We start from the raw sequence: 16800 nt of genomic DNA on the forward strand, positions 1-16800 counted from the left end.
AAGACTTTGTCTGTTCACCTTATCTATGCCCCTCATGATTTTATGAATGTCTACAAGGTCACTCCCTCATCCTTCTATGCTCCAGGGAAAAAAGTCCCAGCCCATCCAACCTCTCCTCATAATTGAAACCTTCCAGTCCCGGTAATACTCTTAATGTGGAGTTGCTGGCATTGGTCTGGGGTCGGCACATTAAGTAGTGTCACAACACCAGGTTAAAGTCCAACAGGTTTATTTGGTAGCACAAGCTTTTGGAGCGTTGTCTCTTCATCAGGGAGTGAAGAGTTCGGTTCACAAACAGGACATATACAGACAATATAGGTAATATCCTTGAAAATCATTTTTGCACCCTTTCCAGTTTAACAACATTCTTCCTATAGCAGGGTGAACAGAATTGTATGTAGTATTCAAAATGTGGCCTTACCAATGTCTTGTACAGTTGTAACATAGCGTCCCAACTCCTGTATTCAGTGCTCTGACTGATGAAGGCAACTGTGTCAAACACATTCTTCACCACCATGTCCTGCCCTTGATCATTTTATCAAAATGCAACACCTCACATTTATTTGAATTAAACTCCATCTGCTATTCCTCAGCCCACTGGCCCAATTGATCAAGATCCCATTGTAATCATAGATAACCTTATTCACTGTCCGCTACACCACCAATTTAAGTGTCATCCCCAAACATAGTAACCATGCCTCCTTTATTCTCATCCAAATCATTAATGTAAATGACAAACATCAGTGGACCCAGCACCAATCCCTGAGACACACCGCTGTTCACAGGTTTCCAGACTGAAAAACAACCCACTAGAACCACCCTCTGTCTCCTACTGGTGACCATGACTGTGGAGATGCCGGAGTTGGACTGGGGTGGACACAGTAAGAAGTCATAGAGTCATAGAGGTTTACAGCATGGAAACAGGCCCTTTGACACAACTTGTCCATGCCGCCCTTTTTTTAAAAACACCTGAACTAATCCCAATTGCCGCATTTGGCCCATGTCCCTCTATACCCATCGTACCCATGTAACCATCTAAATACTTTTTAAAACATAAAATTGTACCCGCCTCCACCACCACCTCTGGCTGCCCGTTCCAGACACTCACCACCCTCTGTGTGAAAAAATTGCCCCTCTGGACACTTTTGTATCTCTCCCCTCTCACCTTAAACCTATGCCCTCTAGTTTTAGGGAAAAGATATTGACTATCTACCTTGTCTATGCCTCTCATTATTTTATAGACCTCTATAAGGTCACCCCTCAGCCTCCTACGCTCCAGAGAAAAAAGTCCCAGTCTATTCAGCCTCTCCTTATAACTCAATCCATCAAGTCCCGGTAGCATCCTAGTAAATCTTTTCTGCACTCTTTCTAATTTAATAATATCCTTTCTATAATAGGGTGACCAGAATTGCACACAGTATTCCAAGTGTAGCCTTACCAATGTCTTGTATAACTTCAACAAGACGTCCCAACTCCTGTACTCAATGTTCTGACCGATGAAACCAAGCATGCCGAATGCCTTCTTCACCACTCTGTCCACCTGTGACTCCACTCTCAAGGAGCTATGAACATGTACCCCGAGATCTCTTTGTTCTGTAACTCTCCCCAACGCCCTACCATTAACTGAGTAAGTCCTGCCCTGATACAATCTACCAAAATGCATCATCTCGCATTTGTCTAAATTAAACTCCATCTGCCATTCGTCAGCCCACTGGCCCAATTGATCAAGATCCCGCTGCAATTGGAGATAACCTTCCTCACTGTCCACCATGCCACCAATCTTGGTGTCATCTGCAAACTTACTAACCATGCCTCCTATATTCCACAACTTGTGACCCCTTGTGTTTGTCATTTCTGACCTGGGAAAAAGCTTCCAACTATTCACCCTATCTATGCCTTTCATAATTTTATAAACTACTATTAGTTCGCCCCTCAACCTCCGTCTTTCCAGGGAGAACAACCCTCGTTTACTCAATCTCACCTCATAGCTAATACCCTCCATACCAGGCAACACCCTGGTAAACCTTTTCTGCACTCTCTCCAAAGCCTCCACGTCCTTCTGGTAGTGTGGCGACCAGAACTGGATGCAGTATTCCAAATGTGGCCTAACCAATGTTCTATATAACCGCAACATCATATGCCAACTTTTATACTCTATGCCCCATCCAATAAAGGCAAGCATGCCATATGCCTTCATCACCACCTTTTCCACCTGCTGCCACCTTTAAGGATCTGTGGACTTGCAAACCCAGATCCCTCTGTGTGTCTTTACTCCTGATTGTTCTGCCATTTATTGTATAGCTCCCCCCCTGCATTAGATCTACCAAAATGCATCACTTCGCATTTATCTGGATTAAATTTCATCTGCCATTTCTCTGCCCAATTTTCCAACCTATCTATATCCTGCTGTATTCTCTGACAATGTTCATCACTATTCGCAACTCCAGCAATCATCGTGTCATCCACAAACTTACTAATCAGACCAGCTACCTCTTCTTCCAAATCAGTTATATATATCACAAACAGCAGAGGTACCAGTACAGAGCCCTGCGGAACACCACTAGTCACAGACCTCCAATCAGAAAAAGACCCCTCCACTGCTACACTCTCTTCTATGGCCAAGCCAGTTCTGTACCCATCTAGCTAGTTCACCTTTGATCCCGTGAGATTTAACCTTTTGCACCAGCCTGTCATGAGGGACCTTGTCAAATGCTTTACTAAAATCCATGTAGATGACATTCACGGCCCTTCCCTCGTCAATCATTTTTGTCACCTCCTCAAAAAACTCAACCAAATTTGTGAGGCATGACCTCCCTTGTACAAAACCATGTTGTCTATCGCTAATGAGACTATTCAGTTCTAAATGTATATAGATCCTATCTCTAAGAATCTTCTCCAACAATTTCCCTACCACGAACGTCAAGCTCACAGGCCTATAATTACCCGGGTTATCCTTGCTACCCTTCTTAAATAACGGGACCACATTTGCTATCCTCCAGTCCTCTGGGACCTCACCTGTGTCCAATGAAGAAACAAAGATTTCTGTTAGAGGCCCAGCAATTTCATCTCTTGTCTCTCTCAGTAATATAGGACAGATGCCATCTGGCCCTGGGGATTTGTCAACCTTAATGCTTCCTAAAACACCTAACACTTCCTCCCTTGTAATTGTGATTTGTTCTAACGGGTGTACACATCCCTCTGAGACACTACCAATCAACGTGTCCCTCTCCTTTGTGAATACTGATGCAAAGTATTCATTTAGGGTCCCACCTACTTCCTTGGGTTCTAAGCATAATTCCCCTCCTTTGTTCTTGAGAGGTCCGACTCTTTCTCTGACAACCCTCTTGTTCCTATCGTATGTATAAAATGTCTTAGGATTCTCCTTAACCCTGTCTGCCAAGGACATTTCGTGACCACCTTTTGCCCTTCTAACTCCCTGTTTGAGTTCTTTTCTACTTTCTCTGTATTCTTCCAGTGCTTCATCTTTTCTGGCTGCCTCTTTTTTCTTTTTGATTAGACCCACAATTTCTCTGGTTATCCATGGCTCTCGAATCCTACCTTTCCTGTCCTTCCTCTTTACAGGCGCATGCCTGTCCTACACTGCTATCAACTGCTCCTTAAAAGACTCCCACATGCCAGATGTGGATTTACTCTCGAACAGCCTCTCCCAATAAACAGCCACCAAATCCTGCCTAATCCAGCTGTAGTTAGCCTTCCCCCAATTCAGCACCTTACCCATAGGACAACACTCATCCTTTTCCATGACTATCTAAAAGTTTACAGAATTGTGGTCACTGTTCACCACATGTTCCCCCACTGAAACTTTGATGAACTGACCGGGCTCATTCCCCAGTACTAGGTCCAGTATAGCCCCCTCTCTAGTTGGACTATCAACATATTGTGCCAAAGAACCTTCCTGGGCACATTTTACAAATTCCTCCCCGTCCGGACCCCCAGCCCTAAGGGATTTCCAGTCTATATGAGGGAAATTAAAGTCTCCCACTACAACAACCCTATTTTTTCTACACCTGTCCAGAATCTCCTTACATATCCATTCCTCAGCTTCCCATGGGCTGTTGGGAGGCCTGTAGTATACCCCCAGCATAGTGACTGCACCCTTCCTGTTTCTGAGCTCTACCCACAGTATCTTGTTACATGATCCTTCCAAACTGTCCACCCTCTGTACCGCTGTAATATGCTCCCTAACCAGCATTGCTACTCCCCCACCTCTTCTAGCCCCTTCTCTGTCTCGCCTAAAACACTTATACCCCAGAATATTCAGCTGTCAGTCCTGTTCTTCTTTTAACCAAGTCTCTGCCACTGCAACCACATCCAATTCCCGCGCAAGCATTAAGGCTCTAAGTTCATCAATGACAAATGACACAAATGACAAAGGAATCGAAGATTATGCTGATAAGGTGAGATGAGAAGCTGAGAGTGGACCATAAACACCTGCTTTGTAACAGCTGAGCTGAATAGTCCGTATTGTAAACTCTATGTCATTTGGTAGAGTTAACAAAGATGTTGGCTGATGCTATGGAACGTAGGAAGGGATTCATAAAGCTTTTTTTTTCATTTATTAGTCACAAGTAGGCTTACATTAACATTGCAATGAAATTACTGTGAAATTCCCCGAGCCAGAAAGTTCCAGTGTGGATGGCCTTCTCATGATGCTGAAGGATTCTATAATTAGCATTCGATCCAGTAGCTTTGGCACTATTTGTAGCTCACAAGACGCACAATTTGTGTGCTAACTTAACACAAGAGCTGCAAAACGTCATTTTGGTGCAATGGTAAGTTGTTGCATAAGGTTAAATCTCACGGGATCCAGGGTGAGGTGTGTAAATGGATACAAAATTGGCTTCTTAACAGAAGCCAGAGGGTGGTTGTCAAGAGTTGTTTTTCAAACTGGAGGCCTGTGACCAGCAGTGTGCCTCAGGGATCAGTGCTGGGCCCACTATTATTTGTCATTTATATCAATGATTTGGATGAGAATATAGGGGGCATGGTTAGTAAGTTTGCAGAAGACACCAAGATTGGTGGCATGGTGGACAGTGAAGAAAGTTATCTCCAATTGCTATTGGGCCAGTGGGCTGACGAATGGCAGATGGAGTTTAATTTAGACAAATGCGAGGTGATGCATTTTGGTAGATTGAACCAGGGCAGGACTTACTCAGTTAATGGTTGGGGAGAGTTACAGAACAAAGAGATCCAGGGGTACATGTTCATAGCTCCTTGAAAGTGGAGTCACAGGGGGACAGACTGGTGAAGAAGGCATTCGGCATGCTTGGTTTCATCGGTCAGAACATTGAATGCAGGAGTTGGAACGTCTTGTTGAAGTTGTACAAGACATTGGTAAGGCCACACTTGGAATACTGTGTGCAATTCTGGTCAACCTATTATAGAAAAGATACTATTAAACCAGAAAGAGTGCAGAAAAGATTTACTCGGATGCAACCGGGACTTGATGGATTGAGTTATAAGGAGAGACTGAATAGACTGGGACTTTTTTCTCTGGAGGTGTAAGAGGCTGAGGGGTGACCTTATAGAGGTCTATAAAATAATGAGGGGCATAGATCAGCTAGATAGTCAAGATCTTTTCCCAAAGGTAGGGGAGTCTAAAACTATAGGGCATAGGTTTATGGTGAAAGGGGAGAGATACAAAAGTGTCCAGAGCGGCAATTTTTTCACACAGAGGGTGGTGAGTGTCTGGAACAAGCTGCCAGATGTAGTAGTAGAGGCGGGTACAATTTTGTCTTTTAAAAAGAATTTAGGCAGTTACATGGGTATGATGGGTATCGAGGGATATGGCTCAAATGCGGGCAATGGGGACTGGCTTAGGGGTTTTAAAAAAAAAAGGGCGGCATGGACAAGTTTGGGTGAATGATCTGTTTCCATGCTGTAAACCTCTATGACTCTCAAGACATTGCACCTCTTGTACAATTTTAAACACTTTGCTGACTTTTTTCACAGATGTACCAGTGTTACAAAACCACAATCATAAAAAATTGCTGCAAAGATATAAGACTCTGATAATCTATGTAAAGCTTATAAATACCCTTCTGCCAAGAGGCACGAGAATGCTTTAATAATCTAATGATTGCTATTTATCTCTTTATGCTGAATGTCATAGTTTTAAAACAAATATGCAGCTGATCATGTTCAAATGGAAATGCTTGATATTAAAGGCTCTTTTATGCAATAAGTTCGGAGCCAAGGTGTGTTGTTTATTTGGCAGAGCAAATAAAACGAAATTAGAATGAAACTGTAAAAATGCAACTTGTTGACCTGTTGGGAAAGAGCGTGAGGGAAATACTGTATTACCTAAAATGCTGCGAGTGGCTCTGCATTCACGTGGAGGTGTGCTGTTCACAAAACTCCCAACTAGCGCCTCAGCCTTGTGGTTTCAATAGAAAGAGCTTCAAAGTTTTTCCAGTTTGTCTGAGAAGTTGAGAAACGAGAGGTGAGGTTAAACCCGAGAGTGTGAAAGGGGAAATGAGAAAGATTAGCATTGATAGAGCAACTCTCACACCCCAGCATGCCCCAAGCAGCTGAGAAAGCTTTTTATTTCAGTGCAGTCATTGTTATAACATAGGAGAACTGACAAAGGGAGAAAGGATAACATTCTTACTCCCATTCAAACAATGGGATCCTTCCTGTCCACCTGAGGGAGCAGACAGGGTCTTATAGAATCATATTATTTGACAGCACACAAGGAGGCCATTGCACAGCCCCACCCTCATCCACTGCCTGCATCACCTCATCAAAGAATCAAAGTTCCCCGCCAAGACCTGCCCCTGACAAAGCCACGTTGACTGTCTCGTATTAACATATTTTTCTCTTATTTATCTTATCCTGTATTGTGGCCTCCATCAGTTTTCCCACTACTGATGTCAAACTGATGGGTCTGTAGTCTCCTGGGTTATCCTTTGCCCCTTTCTTAAACAGCGGCGTCACATTTGCAATCCTCCAGTGCCCCGGGACGAATCCTGTGTTTGGAGAGGCCTGGAAAGTTTCTGTCAATGGCTCCGCAATTTGCTCCCTTACCTCGCTCAGCAATGCAGGATGCATCCAGCTGGGCCTGACAACTTGTCCACCTGGATTGCTGCCAGCCTCTTTAGCACCGCTTCATTATCTATCACTATTCTGCTCAGTTGCTCAACATCCACTTTTAGTTCTTTGGTTATTTTCTCATCCAAATGATGGCACTTCCAACGGGCAAACATTCCTTCGTCACTGTACGTTAATGTGAGACTGAAATTTGTGTTTAAGTCTCTAGGGGAAGATTCCACCATCAGACTCACCATGGACTACTCTCCGGAATCGGTTGCATTCTTGGACACACGCATCTCCATTAAGGACGGTCACCTCAGCACCTCACTGTACCGCAAGCCCACGGATAACCTCACGATGCTCCACTTCTCCAGCTTCCACCCTAAACACGTTAAAGAAGCCATCCCCTACGGACAAGCCCTCCGTATACACAGGATCTGCTCGGATGAGGAGGATTTCAACAGACACCTCCAGACGCTGAAAGGTGCCCTCATAAGAACAGGATATGGCGCTCGACTCATCGATCAATAGTTCCGACGCGCCACAGCGAAAAACCGCACCGACCTCCTCAGAAGACAAACACGGGACACGGTGGACAGAGTACCCTTCGTCGTCCAGTACTTCCCCAGAGCGGAGAAGCTACGGCATCTCCTCCGGGGCCTTCAACATGTTATTGATGAAGACGAACATCTCGCCAAGGCCATCCCCACACCCCCACTTCTTCCCTTTAAGCAACCGCACAACCTCAAACAGACCATTGTCTGCAGCAAACTACCCAGCCTTCAGGAGAACAGTGACCACGACACCACACAACCCTGTCACAGCAACCTCTGCAAGACGTGTCAGATCATCGACATAGATGCCATCATCTCACGTGAGAACACCATCTACCAGGTACACGGTACATACTCTTGCAACCCGGCCAACGTTGTCTACCTGATACGCTGCAGGAAAGGATGTCCCGAGGCATGGTACATTGGGGAAACCATGCAGACGCTACGACAACGGATGAAAGAACACCGCTCGACAATCACCCGGCAAGACTGTTCTCTTCTTGTGGGGGAGCACTTCAGCGGTCACGGGCATTCAACCTCTGATCTTCGGGTAAGCGTTCTCCAAGGTGGCCTTCACGACACATGACAGCGCAGAGTCGCTGAGCAGAAACTGATAGCCACGTTCCGCACACATGAGGATGGCCGAAACCGGGATGTTGGGTTTTTGTCACACGATCAGTAACCCCCACAACTTGCCTGGCTGTCCTGTCTGGAGACAATACACATCCCTTTAACCTGTGCTTAGTGCTCCTTCCACTCACATTGTCTGTATCTTTAAGACCTGGTTGGTTGTAGAGATTCGCATTCTAATCAGTATTCTGTAACTTGATTTTGTGCTTCTGTGCCCTGTTTGAACAAACAACAAAGAACAATACAGCACAGGAACAGGCCCTTTGGCCCTCCAAGCCTGCGCCGCTCATGTGCCCACTAGACCATTCTTTTGTATCCCTCTATTCCCAGTCTGTTCATGTGGTTATCTCGATAAGTCTTAAACGATCCCAGCGTGTCCGCCTCAATCACCTTGCTTGGCAGTGCATTCCAGGCCCCCACCACCCTCTGTGTAAAATACGTCCCCCTGACATCTGTGTTGAACCTTGCCCCCCTCACCTTGAACCCGTGACCCCTTGTGTTCGTCACCTCCGACCTGGGAAAAAGCTTCCCACTGTTCACCCTATCTATGCCCTTCATAATTTTATACACCTCTATTAGGTCACCCCTCATCCTCCGTCTTTCCAGGGAGAACATCCCCAGTTTACCCAATCTCTCCTCATAGCTAAGACCCTCCATACCAGGCAACATCCTCGTAAACCTTTTCTGTACTCTCTCCAGAGCCTCCACGTCCTTCTGGTAGTGTGGCGACCAGAACTGGACGCAGTATTCCAAATGTGGCCTAACCATCGTTCTATACAGCTGCAACATCATATGCCAACTTTTATATTCTATGCCCCGTCCTATAAAGGCAAGCATGCCATATGCCTTCTTGACCACCCTCTCCACCTGTGCTGCCACCTTTAAGGATCTGTGGACTTGTACACCCAGGTCCCTCTGTGTGTCTATACTCCTGATGGTTCTGCCATTTATTGTATAGCTCCCCCTTACATTAGATCTACCGAAATGCATCACTTCGCATTTATCTGGATTAAATTCCATCTGCCATTTCTCCGCCCAATGTTCCAGCCTATCTATATCCTGCTGTATTCTCTGACAATGTTCATCACTATCTGCAACTCCAGCAATCTTTGTGTCGTCTGCAAGCTTACTGATCACACCAGCTACATCTTCCTCCAAATCATTTATATATATCACAAACAGCATCGTCGTCCAGTACTTCCCCGGAGCGGAGAAGCCAGGACATCTTCTCTGGAGCCTTCAACCTGTCATTGATGAAGACGAACATCTCGCCAAGGCCATCCCCACACCCCCACTTCTTGCCTTCAAACAACCACGCAACCTCAAACAGATCATTGTACCGCAGCAAACTACCCAGCCTTCAGGAGAACAGTGACCACGACACCACACAACCCTGCCACAGCAACCTCTGCAAGACGTGCCAGATCATCAACACGGATGCCATCATCTCACATGAGAACACCATTCACCAGGTACACGGTACATACTCTTGCAACTCGGCCAACGTTGTCTACCTGATACGCTGCAGGAAAGGATGTCCCGAGGCATGGTACATTGGGGAGACCATGCAGACGCTGCGACAACGGATGAATGAACACCGCTCGACAATCACCAGGCAGGAGTGTTCTCTTCCTGTTGGGGATCACTTTAGTGGTCACGGGCATTCAACCTCTGATCTTTGGGTAAGCGTTCTCCAAGGCGGCCTTCACGACACACGACAATGCAGAATCGCTGAGCAGAAACTGATAGCCAAGTTCCGCACACATGAGGACGGCCTAAACCGGGATCTTGGGTTCATGTCACACTATCTGTAACCCTCATGGCTTGCCTGGGCTTGCAAAATCTCACTAACTGTCCTGGCTGGAGACAATACACATCTCGTTAACCTGTGCTTAACCTTCTCTCCACTCACATTGTCTGTACCTTTAAGACTTGATTACCTGCAAAGACTCTCATTCCAACCATTATCTTGTAAATTGAGTTTGTGTCTATATATGGCCTGTTTGTGAACCCAACTCCCACTCACCTGGTGAAGGGGCAGTGCTCCAAAAGCTTGTGGCCTGTGCACAAGCCAGAAGCCAGGACTTTAACCTGGTGTTGTGAGACTTCTTACTGTGCTTAGCCCAGTCCAACGCCGGCATCTCCACATCATGACCTCTCCTGTGACCAGAGAGGAATTGAAAATTTGGGTCAGAGCCTCTGCAATCTCCTCCCTTGCATCCCACAGCAGCCTGGAGCACAATTCATCTGGACCTGGGGGTTTCTCCACTTTTAAGGCTGCTAACACCTCCAATACCTTGTCCTTCCCTAAATAAACTTTTAGCAGGCGGTTACTTGGTGGCCATCTCATCTCTGAGTCAAACGGTTGTAGGTTACCCCAGAGCCTAAAACCCAGGCTGACGGCTTGACATAGCACCGAATGCTGAAATGTCACCAACCAGCTGGTTCAATATTGAATCGAGGTCACTGGTGAACATTGCTGATACTAGTTCAACGAAGGACAAGACCAACCAATAGCACTAAGAATCACACAATCACAGAATTGTTACAGCGCAGAAAGAGGCCATTTGGCCCATCATGTCTGCACCAGCCCTCCAAACAAGAACTATGGCTCAGTGCTATTCTCCTGTTTTTTCCCCGTACCCCTGCTTGTTTCTAATCAAATAATCACCTAACTCTCTCTTGAATGCTTCAGTTAAATCTGCCTCCACCACACTTCCAGGCAGTGCATTCCAGACCCAAACCACTCGCTGTGTGAAAAAGTTTATTCTCACATCATTTTTGTTTTTTTTGCAAGTCACCTTAAATCTGTGCCCTTTCGATCTTGATACTTTTATGAATGGGAACAGATTCTCCCTTGCTCGTGACTTGCTGATTTATCTCAGTGCTGTTTTTAAGCACTGGCTGTGCACACATTGGCTGCCAGGGTTCCCACATTACAACATTTCTACAGACACTTCGAGGGTTTAAAAATACATTGGGACATCTTGGTGACAAAAACAGCATCACATGAATGAAAGACTTCATTTTACAATCTTTCTTTCACAATAATTAAAATTATGACCACCTCTAACCATAATTAAACGAGTATATGTTTGTGTCACCTATTTAATTATTTCCCAAGGATGCATTTTCAAATAAATGATATAGTTTCTATTTTTTTTCTTTTTCTGGCTTTGTTTAATATCTGAACCTGCTCAATGCCATAGAGACCGCCCAGGCAGCTACAAGATACAGCTTTCATTCCACCGAGTGGGATGAAAAGAATAGACATGTAATCCCCCGGGGAGTGTGAAAGATCCCATATGCTGTTGGCTTTACACTATTCCTGGCATTTTACAAATGTTTCTCAGACATAAAAATGCAATTCTTGTTCTAATAAATGTCTGGGGCGGTCATGGACTAATAACATTCCTCTGGAATATACAGCCAGCAGGGTCCTTTAACAATTTCTCATGCAGGAGAGTGATCAATGCCACTTGTACTGAAACAGGCCGAAGCTGTTTGCCCTCACTGAGTGTCTCTTTCTCTCGCAAAAATATTCTGTCTGTATTTGCAAAATAACCATCCTGGGGAGAGTAATCAAGTGCAAACCAAGATCATGAAGGAATTGATGCACCTCAATGAGCACCCGGAAACAAGGCTTTAGAACTGAAGGCTTTAATACATTAACAATGAAACTACTAACACAAATTCACCCGTTCAGACTGAAGGGGTCCTGCCGGAGCAGGGGGTCTTATACCCTGCCACCGGAGGCGGGACCCCACTGGAGTGTGCCATGATAACACCCAGGACAGGTAAACACCCTATCCCAACAACATAGTACAACCCCCATAACAACAACACCCTAGCCCAACAGTAATACAATAACAACCCTAGTGGTGAACCAACGATGGTTCACCACATTCACCCCTCCTTTAGGAACCAAAGGTGGCGGGGTGGATGAAAACAGACAATGACAAAAAAAATAACAGGATTCACAAGTCCAGACGGTCTGGAGGACCACACCGACGCTGCGATCTTCTCAACACCGGTTGCGAAACCGGAGCAGGTGCTTGCGGTGGCTCTCTCAAAACAACATCTGGCTGTCCCCTCAAAGACTCCCGGGCCGGCCGGCCCTGATGAGGCGATGGTGTAGGGGATCCTGGAACGTTTGGTGGTGGTGGTGGTGGTGGTGATGGTGGCGCCGATCTCCGAGTCTCAGGCAAGCTGTACATGGGAGTAAAAGTGTTATGCACTGGTCCCGGTGCTGACCGCGCCACGTCTGGGGAAGTAATGAGGAGTAGTGGATCTGTGACTGGGGGAATAGGAGCGACAGGAGTTGCTACGTCCCCTGCGGGCGCCAGGTCTCTAATGGAGACAGTGTCCTCTCGCCCGTCAGGATATGCCACATAGGCATACTGAGGGTTGGCGTGGAGGAGTTGGACCGGTTCGACCAAGGGGTCGGACTTGCGAGCCCTCACATGGCACCGCAGAAGGACGGGTCCTGGGTACGTCAACCAGGCTGGCAATGAGGTCCCCGAGGACGACTTCCGAGGGAATGAGAACATCCTCTCGTGGGGAGTAGCATTGGTTGCCGTACACAGGAGGGAGCGGATAGAATGGAGCGCAGTTGGAAGGACCTCCTGCCACCGGGAGACTGGAAGGCCCTTGGATTTCAGTGCCAGTAGGACAGCCTTCCAGACTGTAGCATTCTCCCTTTCCACCTGTCCGTTACCCCTAGGGTTGTAGCTCGTGGTTCTACTAGAGGCAATCCCGAATGAGAGCAGGAATTGCCTCAAGTCGTTGCTCATGAACGACGAGCCCCTGTCGCTATGAATATAGCAGGGGTACCCGAACAGGGTAAAAAGCTCACTGAATGCCTTGATGACGGTGGCAGTCGACGTGTCCGCACAGGGGAAAACAAACGGAAACCGGGAAAATTCGTCTATTATGTTAAGAAAATAGACATTCCGATCCGTTGAGGGAAGGGGGCCCTTAAAATCTACACTCAGCCTCTCAAAAGGGCGAGTGGCCTTGACCAAATGTGCCCGGTCTGGTCGATAAAAGTGTGGTTTGCATTCTGCGCAAATCCGACAACTTCTAGTAACTGACCTGACCTCCTCCACCGAGTAGGGTAGGTTGCGGGCTTTTATGAAGTGGTAGAGTCTGGTGACTCCAGGATGACACAGATCATTGTGGAGAGCCTTCAAGCGGTCCTCCTGCATGATGGCGCATGTTCTGCGCGAGAGGGCATCCGAGGGCTCATTGAGCTTCCCTGGACGATACATAATATCGTAATTATAGGTGGAGAGCTCAATTCTCCACCGCAAGATCTTATCGTTCTTGATCTTGCCCCTCTGCGTGTTACTGAACATAAACGCCACGGATCGTTGATCCGTGATCAGGGTGAACCGCTTACCTGCCAGGTAATGGCGCCAGTGTCTGACTGCCTCCACAATGGCCTGAGCCTCCTTTTCCACCGCTGAGTGCCGAATCTCTGGGCCTTGAAGGGTGCGGGAAAAAAACGCGACGGGCCTGCCTGCCTGGTTTAGTGTGGCGGCTAGGGCGAAGTCCGATGCATCACTCTCCACCTGGAAAGGGATGGATTCATCCACCGCGTGCATCGTGGCTTTCGAGATGTCGCTTTTCAAAACCTTGAAGGCCAATTGGGCCTCCGGCGTAAGTGGGAAGGTCGTGGACTTAATGAGCGGACGAGCTTTGTCCGCGTAGTTGGGGACCCACTGTGCATAATACGAAAAGAACCCGAGGCATCTCCTCAGTGCTTTCGTGCTAGCGGGCAAGGGAAGTTCAGTGAGTGGGCGCATACGGTCTGGATCAGGGCCAATGACCCCGTTTTCCACCACGTATCCGAGGATGGCTAACCTATGCGTACGGAATACGCACTTCTCCCTGTTATAGGTCAGATTCAGGCGAGATGCAGTGCGTAGAAAGTGTTGGAGATTCGTGTCGTGGTCCTGCTGGTCATGGCCGCAGATGGTGACGTTATCCAGGTACGGGAAGGTAGCCCGCAACCCGTTCTGGTCCACCATTCGGTCCATAGCACGCTGGAAGACCGAGACCCCATTGGTGACACCAAATGGAACCCTGAGGAATTGGTATAGACGACCATCCGCCTCAAAAGCCGTATATTGTCGGTCCTCTGGGCGGATGGGGAGTTGATGGTAGGCGGACTTAAGGTCTATGGTAGAAAACACTCGGTACTGCGCAATCTGATTGACCATATCAGAAATGCGCGGGAGAGGATACGCATCCAGCTGCGTGTATCTATTAATGGTCTGACTATAGTCGATGACCATCCGAGGTTTGTTCCCGCTTTTGACTACCACGACCTGCGCTCTCCACGGACTAGCACTGGCCTGTATGATCCCTTCCTTGAGGAGCCGCTGAACCTCAGATCTAATAAAGATCCGGTCCTCAGCGCTGTAACGCCTACTTTTAGTAGCGATGGGCTTGCAGCCAGGTACCAGATTTTTAAAAAGGGATGGTGTCGTGATCTTCAGGGTGGATAGATTGCACGCGGGGCGCTTTGGGCAATTTGGAGGCTGCGGCTGGTTCCCTACTGCCAGTGAAGGGAGTGGCCCACCGTACTGTAGGATCACACTCCTCATGTGGGCCATAAAGTTTAGTCCGAGGAGAATTGGCGCGCAAAGGTGAGGTAGCACAAGGAGCCTGTATTGCTCGTAAACTGTGCCCTGTACCTCAAGAGTTACCATACATTGTCCTTGGATCGGTACAGACCGGGACTGTGATGCCATGGAAATTGTCTGTTTGGCAGGGAGAACCCGGAGTCCACACCTTTTAGCAGTTTCAGGGTGTATGAAACTTTCGGTGCTCCCACTGTCAAACAGACAATTTACAGTTCTGCCACTAACCTTTACCTCCATCATGGAATGTTCCAGTCTGTAATGCCTGGTCTGATCCAGAGAGATCGACGCCACCGTTGGCCCCTGGGTGTCACTGCATGCTGCCGATGTGGATGCTGAGGACCCCTGCTGGTCGCTGCTGCATGCTGCCGATTTGGATGCTGAGGACCCCTGCTGGTCGCTCCTAGTCGTCGTGGACCATGATGGCCGCCCCCATGAATCGCATGTGGCCGAGGGCTCCAAGCGCAGCGACTCCTGGTGGTCTTCCTCCTCCTCTGTCTGCCACGATGGCGCCGTCCTGAGATCGCACGTGGTCGGACCTCGTGGGTACTGCAGCGCCGAAAGAGATGGTCTCCGTTCTGGAGGGTTACAAGCTGCACTGCCGTTTTTAGGTTTGGACCTGCAGACTTTGCCGTAGTGGCCTTTTTTACCGCACTGGCTGCAGATTGCCGTTCTTGCCGGACACTGTTGCCGTGGATGCTTGGCCCCACCGCAAAAATAGCATCGCTGGCCACCTGGAGCTGCCGCCGTCGTCGAATCGATCTGGGAGCGCGGGTTCGCGGGGCGAGGAGGGAGCAGAGCTTGCTCCAACCACGTTGACTGCACGTGGTCCTCGGGGTACAGCGCCAAGCTCTTCGACGCCGCCTCCAACTTCACGGCCATCCCCATTGCCTGGGTCAAGTTGAGTTTCCCCTTTTCTAATAATTTAAGTCTGATGTACGAGGACCCTACCCCTGCTACGAACGCGTCTCGGGCGAGGTCTTGCATGTACTGCTCGGCGGAGACATCCTTACAGTCACAACCCCTGGCAAGCTGCAGGAGTTCATTGGCGTAGTCTTCTATGGTCTCGCCCGACTGCCGACGTCGTGTAGCGAGGAGATAACGAGCGTGAATCTCGTTGGGTGGCGTAATGTACCTATTCTTTAGGAGCTCGACGGCACCCTGGTAAGTGGAAGCTGCACGAATGGCTAGGTAAATCGTGTCGCTTACCCTTGCGTGGAGGACCTGGAGTCTATCACTGTCTGTAGTGATAGCTACCGAGGCTGCCAGGTAGTCCTCGAAGCACTTCCACCAATGTTCGAACGTGTTAGCTGCACCGACCGCACGTGGGTCCAGTGTCAGACGATCCGGTTTTAGGATCTGTTCCATATTCTCAGTTAATGTATTAAATTGATGCACCTCAATGAGCACCCGGAAACAAGGCTTTAGAACTGAAGGCTTTAATACATTAACAATGAAACTACTAACACAAATTCACCCGTTCAGACTGAAGGGGTCCTGCCGGAGCAGGGGGTCTTATACCCTGCCACCGGAGGCGGGACCCCACTGGAGTGTGCCATGATAACACCCAGGACAGGTAAACACCCTATCCCAACAACATAGTACAACCCCCATAACAACAACACCCTAGCCCAACAGTAATACAATAACAACCCCAGTGGTGAACCAACGATGGTTCACCACAGGAATAAAACAAGGAAATCTGCTCTGTGTGACTACACTGTGGGAGACAGAACAAAATTATCACAAATTGGAGTCACTGCATTGAGACCAACCAATGAAAAACCAATCATGTCCTCCTTTTTCACCTTCTTCAGAAACTATTAAAAAATCCTAAAACTATTTTCTTGTTCTGTCATTTGTACTAATGTGTGTGTGTGTGTGTGTTTGTATCTGTTTGCATGTGCATGTGTGTG

Source organism: Mustelus asterias, chromosome 16, assembly GCF_964213995.1.
Source record: "Mustelus asterias chromosome 16, sMusAst1.hap1.1, whole genome shotgun sequence".
Classification (NCBI taxonomy): Eukaryota; Metazoa; Chordata; class Chondrichthyes; order Carcharhiniformes; family Triakidae; genus Mustelus; species Mustelus asterias.